Source organism: Cervus elaphus, chromosome 27 (assembly GCF_910594005.1).
Source record: "Cervus elaphus chromosome 27, mCerEla1.1, whole genome shotgun sequence".
Classification (NCBI taxonomy): domain Eukaryota; kingdom Metazoa; phylum Chordata; class Mammalia; order Artiodactyla; family Cervidae; genus Cervus; species Cervus elaphus.
Genome location: NC_057841.1, coordinates 25,513,275 through 25,522,493, shown reverse-complemented (window position 1 = coordinate 25,522,493; position 9,219 = coordinate 25,513,275). Strand labels below are relative to the sequence as shown.

The window sequence follows — 9,219 nt, the reverse complement described above, 5'->3', positions numbered from 1 at the left end:
TTTTTAATATCGTGATGAAACCAACAGTTCTGAAACTGCTTGCACCTTACCTCAGCTTGCTCAGGAAGCATCTTGTGTAAACTATACTGTGAGGACTAAAGGCATTTCATATCTGTAGCACTTCACAAATCACAATTACATAAAACTGCACACAAGCTCTGCAACACACAGGGATTATAACCATCATTTTCAGATGAGCACATTAAGGTTTCTGAGCATTCCTGTAACCTGTCCTTCCCCTGTCTAGTAAGTAAAGGTGTGAGCTCAGACCCCGACCCTCAGCCTGCAAGTCTAGACTTCTCACTTCCGTGTCAGGCCTGGTGCTGAGACATGATGGAAATAGTCTCAGTCACTCTCCCTGCTTGATCCCCATGGGAGTGGATCTGTGTGCAAACATTTGGCAGAGTTTACAGAACGGTGGTGGAACCAAGCCTGTCTCAGGATGACCTTGTGCCGTGTGAGCAGCCAATGTGGAGCCGCCGAAGGCTTCGGGCAACTGAAGACTTTTGTTTCATGAAGGTAAGCCGTGCTAAGAACTCCAAGTATGAGCAGACTGAGCAGATTTTGCTTAAACTGGGACTCCTTTGATCACTAGTTGCCAGTGGAGGGGACGTGAGCAAACTGCTCAAAAGACAAGAGAGCTGAAAAGATGGCAGGTGAAACAAAACCAGCAGATGCTGGGATTTCAGTGGTGGGGCAGGACTGTATGACAGGGTTCATGGTCCATACTGCAGTTTTTCAAAGGCATTTGCCAGCCCATTTATTTTCTGTTTTACAAAGCCTTTCATAACTTGATCTCATGGTGGTGTGATAATGTGTTCTGTGCCACACATAGGCAAGCAGTTCAGTCGCTCAGTCATGTTTGACTTTTTGTGACCCCATTGACTGCAGCTCGCCAGGCCTCCCTGTCCATCACCAACTCCTGGAGCTTGCTCAAACTCATGTCCATCAAGTCGGTGATGCCATCCAACCATCTCATCCTCTGTTGCCCTCTTCTCCTCCTGCCTTCAATCTTTCCCAGCATCACGGTCTTTTCCAACAACTCAGTTCTTCACATCAGGTGGCCAAAGTATTGGAGTTTCAGCTTCAGCATCAGTCCTTCCAATGAATATTCAGGACTATTTCCTTTAGGATTGACTGGTTTGATCTCCTTGCTGTCCAAGGGACTCTCAAGCAAACCAAGGCACTAATACTATGTTTGAGATATTTCTTCAGAGAACAAGAAAAGCTTCTCTACAATTTTCTACTTGATAACACCTCTCTCCCCTTCTCAAATCCTCCCATTCTCCATAAGACAACAACAGCAAAAGAAATATATGATGGATGAAATCATAATAACATGCTTTCATAACTTCACAAATTGCTCCAAGAAAGAAGAGAACAGATTTCAAATTTGCACAATAAGATATGGAATCATCTTATTGGGATGTAAGCCACCTAGCTATTACTGGAAATTACTGCTTTGTTATCACAGTTTCTACAAGGTAGAATGTGGTGGAGTCAGGAAGCATTCTGAGTCATTTCCAAAAATACTTTTAAGAGAAGTTTGCAAATAGTACTATTTTTTATGGGAGGAACAATTTTGCCAACAGTTTCTTTTCAAGTCTTACCAAGTAATATATTACTTTCTGAATCAGAAATAAGTCTAACCAGAAGTTTTAAAGGACATAGTAATAATAGTTCTTTTGGAGTATATAGTAGATACTTAAAATAGAAGTAAAGAAAGCTAAGGGCTTCCCTGGTGGCTCAGCGGTAAAGAATCTGCCTGCCAATGCAGGAGATGAGGGTTTGAACCCTGGGTCAGATAGATTCCCTGGAGAAGGAAATGGCAGCCCACTCCTGTATTCTTGCCTGGGAAATCCCATGAATAGGCTGAGTAGGGCAGAGTAGGTTGGCAGGCTACTGTCCATGGGGTCGCAAAACAGTCGAATAAAACTTGGTGACTAAACAACAAATAAGGCTAAAGTAGGTGAGTTTTCATTTGGTACTAGTGATACTTTCAGTTCAGTTCACTGTCTCAGTTTTGTCCGACTCTTTGCGGCCCCATGGACTGCAGCACACCAGGCTTCCCTGTCCATCACCAACTCCCAAAGTTTGCTCAAACTCATGTCCATTGAGTTGGTGATGCCATCCAACCATCTCATCCTTGTTGTCCCCTCCTCTTCCTGCCTTCAATCTTTCCCAGTATCAGGGTTTTTCTAATGAGTCAGCTCTTCCCATCAGGTGGCCAAACTATTGGAGTTTCAGCTTCAGCATCAGTCCTTCCAATGAATATTCAGGACTGATTTCCTTCAGGATGGACTGGCTTGATCTCCTTGCAGTCCAAGGGACTCTCAAGAGTCTTCTCCAACACCACAGTTCAAAAGCATCAGTTCGTCAGCACTCAGCTTTCTTTATGGTCCAACTCTCACATCCGTACATGACTACTGGAAAAACAATATCTTTGATATAGGCATGATAAAGTGTCACTTTAGTAGTTTGAAAGGCAGCATTTAGGATCTATAAGTAAGATTTTCTTTAGTAATAAAGGATTCAGCAGCTGCTGCTGTATTAGGGGTTGTAGAATGACTTTTCAAAAAAGTCTTTGTTTTTTTCAAATGAGCTTTCTCTTTTCAAACAGTCTTAGATTCACAGAAAAAAATGCAAAGATCATACACAGAGTTCCCACACAGCCCACATGCTGTTTCCCTGACTATTAACTTTGTGTGTTACATTTTTATATATTTGCTAGAATTAATGAACCTATATTGATGAATTATTATTAACTAACCTCCATACAAGAGCCAACTCATTGGAAAAGACCCGGATGTTGGGCAAGATTGAAGGCAAAAGGAGAGGAGTGTGACAGAAGATGAGATGGTTAGATAGCATCACCAACTCAATGGACATGAATTTGAACAAACTTAAGAGAGATGGTGAAGGACAGGGAAGCCTGGCGTGCTGCAGTCCATGGGGTTGCAAAGAGTCGGACGTGACTTAGTGACAACAGCAAAACTTATTCAGATTTCCCTAATTGTTTGCTTAATGTCCTTTTCTGCACCAGGATCCCATTTAGGACACCGTGTTACATTTCATCATCATGTCTCCTTTGGCTCCTCCTGACTCTGACAATTTCTCAGACTTCCTTTGTTTTTGATGACCTTGACAGTTTCTAGGAGTGCTGGTAAGTTATTTTGGAGACTGCTGTTTAATTGGGATTTGTCTGAGGTTTTGCTCATAATTAGAGTGAGCTTATTGGGTTTTGGAAGGAAGACGACAGAGGTGAAGTGTTATTCTCATCACATATATCAAGGTACACACTATCAACATGACTTACCACCATGGGTCTTAACATGATGATGTTTTCTTTTACTGGGGAAGCAGGGAACTCGCTGAAGCATGGGCCAGAACCTGAAACTCCAGGCGTTTGTAGGAGAGGTTGAAGGGGAAGGGGCCTGAGCGTCAGACTCCATGAGAGAAGGAAAAAACCAGAGAAACCTGACAAAACAGGGACCTATGGGTGGTTTACACGCATGCGTGCTAAGTCGCTACAGTCGTGTCCAGCTCTTTGTGACCCTATGGACTGTAGCCCACCAGGCTCCTCTGTCCATGGAATTCTCCAGGCAAGAATACTGGACTGGGTTGCCATGCCCTCTCCAGGGGATCTTCCTGACCCAGGGATAGAACCCATGTCTCTTATGTCTCCTGCACTGGCAGATGGGTTCTTTACTGCTAGCGCCACCTGGGAAGCCCCCATAAGTGGTTTAAACTGCCTACTAATGAGATTGCTTCCTAGGGGGAAGAAGTTGCACACTGTGCCTGGTCTCACCAGCGGTCTGGTGAGTGGATACCCAGGAAGGGTTTTGATTATGCTGCAAGGAAGCCCCGGGATCCTCTGTGTGGAGTTGGAGGGTGGGGAGGGAGGGAGAGGTGGTTGAGGTGGGAGTAATTTATGAACAAGGGTATTTGCTTAGCAGGCAGAGGCCATGTTTAAAATGGGAGCCCCTGAAGGGAGTAAATTAAGGCACAAGCATTACAAAGATGTGGCACAAACCTGGCTGGTAGGAGAAACAGGCCTGAGGTTTGAATCCAAGGGTTAGAAGGTGCAGAGCAGGGGGACATCCGAGGGCAGGCTGGGAAGGGTCCGGGGCAGCTCAGGGGCTGCAGGGCTGGAAGGCGGAGCCAGCGGGTCTGTAAAGAAGCTGTGGGCACAGCACACAGGGCCTCAGCCACGATTCCTTCCTTCCGCCCACTGCACCTGGGTGATGGATGGTCCCATCTCCACTCTTCTCCCCTTGCTCGCCCTCCAGGACTCTGCCTGGCACGCTGGCCGGAATTCTCTGGGGCCGGGGGCTTGTGCCTGTGGCTCCTGATTGGAAGGTCCCCCAGGCTGCTCCAGGATGTCCCCTGCTGTGTCCCATCCTGTCCTCCTTATCACAGCTGCAGGCGGCCTGGGCAGCATTCCTCTTGCCTGAGTCACGGCCCCAGGCCCCGGGCTGCCTTTCCTCCAGCTTGGCCTAGGGACCAGCCCCCGTCCATCCCGCCTTGTTGCTTGTCCCTTTACTTGTCAAGAATACTGCAGATGTATTCTTACTGCCTATATGGAATGGCAGCTATTAGCCAAAGGAAATCTCCCATTCTTAAGTTAGCCCTTTTCCCTTTCTGCCTCTTTCTCAAGATCAGGCCTATCCCATCCCTACTGCGGCCCAGCCCTGATCATAGCATTATCTGTATTGTTGTTTTTAACGTAGGTTTCCTTGACTATTACAGCACCATTTGATCAAAAGTCTATGCTTTTAGGTTTGGTTGGTGCACTCTATCCAGCCCCTGGCGGACTTCTGAATTTCTGAGGTGAGAGATCCCATAAAGGCCATCAGGGTGTGTGTGTACTCAGTTGTGTCCGATTCTTGTGACCCCATGGACGGTAACCCGCCAGGCTCCTCTGTCCATGGGATTTTCCTGGCAAGAATACTGGAGTGGGTTGTCGTTTCCTCCTCCAGGGGATCTTCCTGACCCAGGGATCAAACCCGCATCTCTTGCATCTCCTGCATTGGCAGGTGGATTCTTTACCGCTGAGCCACCTGAGAAGTCCTCTGACCTTCTCCTCCTTGCTTATTGATGTCTTATCTCCTTGAGCACCTTCAACCCTCCTGCAGCAGGGGGACTTCCATTCCCCACGGGAGCAGATGAATGAATGAAAAGGGAACAAACATGGTGTTGCCTAATATATAAACCAAGTGATTTTGAATTTGTTGAATTAACTGGAAAATTTGAGACCAGGTGGATCCTATTTTTCTAGATAATTGGCAGACCCTCGGAATCCTGCCATATTTAATTTCAAGTTTAAAATACCTCATACCCTCCAATGTGGGGCTAAATTTTGTGCTAATTACTAGATTATAGATAAGCAACAAGGCATTATGGTGGTTTTAGAAAATGTATGGAAGGAAAACTTAAAATTGAAAGTATTCTGTTCATGGCCATTGATGTTTTTACCCAGAAATGACAGTGAGACTGCCTATTATCCCCACAGCACAGCTGGTCTCAGGGGCTATTTATTCTGAGCACAACCTTCTTATTTTTGAGATTAATTCTATAAACACTGAATGCCCATTATGTATCAGGCAAGATGAGTAGGAATTTCTAGTCATTTTTTCCTAAAAGGAAGTATTTCCTAGTGTATTTATTTCTACTATCCCCACGGTTTAGTCGATAGATGTTTACCAAGCTCTATCATGTGTCAGATGCTCTCAGTGTCAGCCTCCATGCCCTGAAAGGGCTCAGCCTGTGGGCTGCCAGGACTCCAAGGGGCACTTGTGAGGGGTGGGGGCAGGGAAGACACAAGGAACCTTTCGGTGGCGGTAACTGCTAAACTGAGTACAGAGGGATAAGGGAACGCTCCAAGTCATAGGGTAGGACTTCCCAACCTCCAGGATCTCATACCTGAAGAACTGAGGTGGAGCTGATGCAATAATAATAGAAATCAAGTGGACAATAAATGTAATGTGCTTGAATCACCTCGAAACCATCGCCAACCCTGGTGCCTGGAAAAACTGGCACAGTCCCTGGTTCCAAAATTATTGGGGACTACTGCCACAGGGCACAAGGAATGAGCTCACCATTTTGTGGGAGATGAAATTTGGTGTTGGACTCAACTTTTTTGAAAGGAGACACTAGGCCAGAAATTCAAATAAGAATTAAGAAGAACTCTTCCATATCCGGATCATAGCGCTGAGGAGAAGCCAGGATGCCATTCTCTATCCCTCCATCAGGCTTTGCTCCTTGAGAAGGGGTGAGGCTTGGTGAGTGGCGATTCCAGAGAAGCCAGGGCACATCCTCCCAGCCCCCTTTCTTCTTCCCCACAGCCCCGTGACCAGCTCAGACCATGACTCCTGTGCAGCCCTGGGCAGATAGCCCAATTGTCCCTGGGCCTCAGTTTCCATCACAGTTGAAATTGAAGCAGTGATGCTTTCTGATTAGGAGCTGTTTCTGGGTTCTTCTTCCAACTCTCATAAAATGCAAACCCTGCTAGGCACCTAAATGAGTTCATGCTGGTCTCAGCATTGTGTATATGGTAACAGGAAGCCTCGACCTGTGCGGTGAGGGGTGTGTAGACAGAATGGAGTTGGGCCCTTCCTTACAGAAGGGACCTGTACCTAGGATGGGAGGTGAAAGGAAACAGCGCCAGCCTTGGAGATCTGTTGCTGGCCCTACCAGTCCCCATTTACTCTGATTTAAAAGACAGAACAGAAGCTATAGTTTCTGGAATAATCCTGGGTCACAGACTTTTAAGAAAAGGAAGGCACTTCACCTCTCATCACTCCTACCCACCCACCCTTGATTTAATCAAGATGATTTCTGTTCTTTTCCATTAGATTCAGTGACTCAGACAGAAACAAAACAACAGTTTAAATAAATATCCTATCTGGCAAAGCCATTGAGCATTTTCAGCTTAGCTGTTGGTTTTCACTCAATCACTTATGAAGCGTGTGAGTCTCAGAAGCCTCACTGCCCAGTGTGTTGATGCCCGTGGAAGGTAGTTTAGAAGACATGTGTCCACCCAGTCTCCTTTAGAGAAAGTGTGCTGGTCAGAGTTCTCCAGAGACACAGAGCCAGTGGGATGTGTGTATATACATGTAGAGAGAGATTGATTTTAAGGAATTGACTCATATGACTGGGCGTCCCTGGTGGCTCAGCTGGTCAAGAATCCGCCTGCAATGTGGGAAACCTGGGTTCAACCCCTGGGCTTGGAAGATCCCCTAGAGAAGGGAACAGCTACCTACTCCAGTATTCTGGCCTGGAGAATTCCATGGACTGTGTAGTCCATGGGGTCGCAAAGAGTCAGACACGACTGAGCAAGTTTCGCTTTCACATGATTGTGGAGCTGGCCATTCTGCAATTTGAAGGGCAGGCCAGCAGGCTGGAGACCCAAGGAAGAACTGAGCTTGCAACTTGAGTCCGAAGGCAGCCCGGAGGCAGAATTCTCTCTTCCAGGATTGCTTTCTTTTTCTCTTACAGCCTTCAACTGATTGGATGAGTCCCACCCATATTAAGGAGAGTAAAGTGCTTTATCCAATGTTCACTGGTTTAAATGCTAATCTCATCTGAAAAATATCCTCATAGGGACATCTTGACTGCTGTTTGACTAAATATCTGAGCACTGTGGTTGAGAGCTTCGCAGGTGGCTCAGTGCTAAAGAATCTGCCCACCAGTTCAGGAGATACAGGAGACGTGGGTTCGTTCCCTGGGTTGGGAAGATCCCCTGGAGGAGGAAATGGCAACCCATGCTAGTATTCTTGCCTGGAAAATTCCAGGGATGGAGGAGCCTGGAGGGGCTACACTCCATGGGGTTGCAAAGAGTTAGATACGACTGAGCGTGCACACACACACACACACACACACACACGCCGTGGCTGAGGCATGTTACACAGAGAGCTAACCAGCACAGAACAGTCCTGGCCTGGTCATTCCGGCGTTCTGGTGGTACACCCAGGCAGTCTCTGTGCTCCGTTTCACCCTCCTCAGGCAGCTCCAGGCCAACCTTCTCCTGCCAGAGGACGCAGGGCTGAAAGGACTCTGCATGTGGATAGAGGAGCCTGGCTCACTGCCCTCGCTGACTCCTGGGAGCTGAGCAGTTTCTCATCTTGGACTTCAGATTCCTCAGTGTGAAGTGGGAATGCTTCTCTACTGGCCTCATAGGATTGTCATGGGCATGAAATGGAAACAACATTTGTACTCTGTTAGGTACAGTCATTGTGCTGTGAGAAAGAGCCAGCGTTCCCTGCCTTGGAGTAGAGAGTGGGGGCAGAGAGGGTCCTGCGTCACCCAGGCGGGGAGGGGGCTTTCCCTGTGGACCAAGGCAGCCTGGGAAGGAGCGCCCAACCTCCAGGACGAACCTGCGTTCTGCAGGAAAGTGAATTCTCCCCACCCAGAGCTCCTAAATTGAGTTTTTTGCTCTTTTAAAATTATTTTGTGTTCTCTCCAAAAATTCCTAAATTTCAGAGTAAAAACTTCCTCTCCCTCATCACTCCTTCCCCCAAATCCACTCCCTTCTCCAAAGGAGGCAGCTGTTAAGTTGTTGGCATGAATCATTTCACAGTCTTTCTCATTGATTTTTTTTTTTTTTTTTTTTTTGCTGTTACTATAAAAAAGAAGTTTGAGGACTTCCCTGCTGGTCCAGTGGCTAAGACTCTGTGCTCCCAGTGCACGGGGCCCGGGTTCCATTCCTGGTCGGGGAACTAGATCCCGCATGCTGAAAATAAGAGTTCACTTGTAGCAGCTAAAGCTCCTGCATGCTGCAACTAAGACCCAGCACAGCCAAAAATAAATCATTTTTTTTTAATGGGGTTTGTCTATGGCTTTGTGATTTTTAAAATTCACTTAGCAATATACCATTCATGGTTTCTCATATCTGACTCTTTGTATGTGTACACGCTCAATCATATCTGCCTCTTTACCACCCTGGGGACTGTAGCCCACCAGGCTCCTCTGTCCATGGGATTCTCCAGGCAAGAATACTGGACTGGGTTGCCATGCCCTTCTCCAGGGGATCTTCCTGACCCAAGGGCTGAACTCACGTCTCCTGCATTGCAGGCAGATGCTTTACTGCCGAGATACTGGAGAAGCCCATGTGTAGTGGGTTCCCCCCTGCCTCATTAAAGTAGAGAAAAAAGATTAAAAATGGGGGAAAAAAGTAAATTAAACAAAAAGGCTTTTTACAAAATAAAGGACGAACCTAGC

The 9,219-nt window shown here is 46.7% G+C and overlaps 1 long non-coding RNA gene across 1 annotated transcript; it reads left to right on the top strand.

Moving 5' to 3' along the window:
* Window positions 1-427: 427 nt before the first annotated feature.
* Window positions 428-8,790, top strand: LOC122684904. Its single transcript, XR_006338190.1, has 3 exons — window positions 428-519; window positions 3,044-3,163; window positions 8,005-8,790. It is a non-coding gene; the product is annotated as an uncharacterized LOC122684904 (long non-coding RNA).
* Window positions 8,791-9,219: the final 429 nt, after the last annotated feature.